This window comes from Prionailurus bengalensis, chromosome B4 (genome assembly GCF_016509475.1).
Source record: "Prionailurus bengalensis isolate Pbe53 chromosome B4, Fcat_Pben_1.1_paternal_pri, whole genome shotgun sequence".
Taxonomy (NCBI): domain Eukaryota; kingdom Metazoa; phylum Chordata; class Mammalia; order Carnivora; family Felidae; genus Prionailurus; species Prionailurus bengalensis.
The window spans coordinates 5,662,201-5,665,047 of record NC_057358.1 but is presented as its reverse complement, the minus strand read 5'-3'; the positions used below and the strand labels follow the sequence as shown (position 1 = coordinate 5,665,047).

Sequence of the window (2,847 nt, the reverse complement as noted above, 5' to 3'; positions counted from 1 at the left end):
GGTCAGACATTCAACCAACTGAGCCACCCGGGCGCCCCCTGGGGAATCCTTTCTTAAACTCAACTCCGCATCCTCCACGTATGCCAGACCTTTGCCACAACCGATGGCTTGATTAGGGCCACAGCCTAGCTCACACCGGATGCTGCGCCCCTGGAACTGCTTGCCTGCTCTGTGTTCATGAGTCTGGGGAGACGGCCAGACAAGCCCACCAGACAGGAATAAACAAATGACTTGGAGGGGAAGGGACAGGCTCTTGGGAAGTCTCAACTGCTTGAACTAATACTGGCACTTAAGCATGGCTGAGCTAGTGAAACCACATGATGTTGAACTTCCTCTGCATCCCACCCCCCACCCTGCTCTGTCTCCTGTGTGTACCTCTTGCCCTTCCTCATCTTGTGACTCTGGCGGAACTCCAGGGTGGTTATTCAACCTGTCTCTAGACACCCTGGGCCAAAAAAGGAAGAAAGGGCAAGTGCAGGCTCCAGGGCAAAGCTGACTGCCAAAAGCACTGTCAATGGCCTGAGGCTGGCCAGGGAGTACAAAGGGACCTTTAAATGAGAAAGTCAGCCGCAGAAAGGGATTCAGCATATTCCCACGCGAGGGACACCCACCTGCAAAGGGATGAATACGCACACCACACAAAAAAAATAACTGAAAATAAATCTTAGACCTAAATGAAAAAATAAAATTACAAAACTCAGGGGAAAAAAATATGGGAGTAAATCTTCATGACTTTGGGTTAGGCAGGGACTTCTTAGACATAACAACAACAAGAAAAAAAAAAACACAGGAAAAAACTGATAAATTGGGTTTACCAGTTTACCAATCTTAATGTTGCTTCGGGCAACAGTAAGTCTAAAGACAACCAACAGACCTGGAAAAAAATATTTCCAAAGCCTATATCCAACAAGGGCATAGCACACAGGATATATGAACAATTCTTACGACTTAACAAGAAAAAAGGCAACCTAATTTTAAGATGAGAAAAGAATTTAACGGACAGTTCTCTAAAGAAGACACATAGTCTATAAGCACACGAAAAAGATGCTCGATCGTTAGGGAAATGCAAATAAAACCACAAGGAGATGGTACTCTGTACCCGCCGGGAAGGCTGAAATTACCAAGATGGACAATCACAAGTATTGATAAGGATACGGAGAAATCAGAACCACCAGACACTGCCGACAGGAACATATGATAACTCACTGACTCTGAAAACCAGTTTGGCGGTTAAATGTTAAACATACAGCCCCCAGAGGAGTTAGCGGCTCCTATCATAGGTATCTACCCGAGAGAAATGAAAACATACGTCCACACAAAGATCTGCACACAAAGCTTCATTGCAACATTACTTGTAATAGCCTAAACGTATAAACGATCCAAATGTTCACCCAGTGATTAAAGGATACACAAATGGGGGGCCTTCATACAACAGAACACTATTCAGCAATAAAAAGGAATGAAGTCCAACACAGGCTCCGATATGGATCAAACTCAAAAACACCATGCTAAGGGCCGTGCTCCCCACAGCCTCCCGCCCTATGACCTTTTGCATGGAGCTGCTGGGGAGGCTCCTGGAGCTGGGGTAGGAGCAGTGGTGAGCAGCTGCAGGCATCCTCGCTGTGTCCTCCTGGGGAAGAGATAAGGGGCAGGTTCCAACTTCCTGGGGCCCATCTGAGTTCAGTGACGGTCGGGAAGAATGCACGCAAAGGAGGAGCAGGGAAGAAGTAACTCTTCACCTGAGAAGTGTTCGCCTTGCCTCCGTTGTGAATTATTTTGTTGCGGAAGAGAATTAGCATCACGTCACTATATTCACAAGAGGAGAGGTGGATGACTCGTGATCCAGAACCATGAAACACAGAGCCTGAAAAAAAATGAATGCTGAAAGGAGGCTGGCAGGCTTCTCCACTGGACCGGCCTTTCTGGGCACCATGTTGCTTAAGGGAACAAGGCTATGACCCATTTAAAGAAGATTCCGACCATCTGGCAGGATACAAAGGACATCATCTCTAGGGGAACAAGAAGATAACCTGATTCACTTAGAGAAGACAAAATAAGGTCCAGTTAGAGAAGGAAACGCATCTACGTTTCAGAACAACTCCACTGTATCTAGAAAGTTCCAGGTGATTGCCAGTCTATGTGCCCTCTCTTGATATTCCCATCACCCTTTCAGCCAGTACTTGAGAAACTTTCTCTGGCATTATGTCATGAATTGCATTTCAGGCTCAGAAAATGTGATAAATGGTGACATTTGGTGGTTCTGTTTTCCGTATTTCTTCTCTATGATGCCTGCTGTGCGGCAGCTCAAACGGACATCCTAATTCAGCTCAGTGTGCCTGTTGCAGAATTTACTGTGTTTGTGGATTTTCCCCTTCCGTTTTATTTAAAACAAAACAGTTCTGGTGCTGTATTGTGACAGTCCTTGCAACGACAGTGAACAGGACAGGTCATTTGGGTATACTTCCCAGGTTTCTGACTGGAAACCTAAGCCAAACCATCTGGAACCTTCCCTAGCATTCACATATTCCCTGTGAGACCCAGCCTCCTTGTATGTAACAAGGAGATTAGACGAGGGCAGGGGTTCTCAAAGTGTGGTCTGGGGCAGTCCTTGAGACCCTTTCAAGGGCACTCAAGGTCACTGCTGTTTTTGTAATGCCAAGACATCATTTGCCTTTCCCACGGCTATTCTTTCATGAGTGCATAGAGAGAGGAGTTTTCTGGAAGCCACATGATGTGTACTATTGTGACAGAAGAAACCAGGCACGCCATGGATAAAACTCTCTTCCATAGGTTTATCTCAAACATACTTGATGAGGGAATTCATTGAGATACCTCTTCAGGCTAGTA

General features: G+C 45.9%; 1 pseudogene; it reads left to right on the top strand.

Annotated features, from left to right (window-relative positions):
* Window positions 1-968: 968 nt before the first annotated feature.
* On the top strand, window positions 969-2,013 carry LOC122473276 (annotated as a pseudogene).
* The last annotated feature ends 834 nt before the right edge of the window (window positions 2,014-2,847 follow it).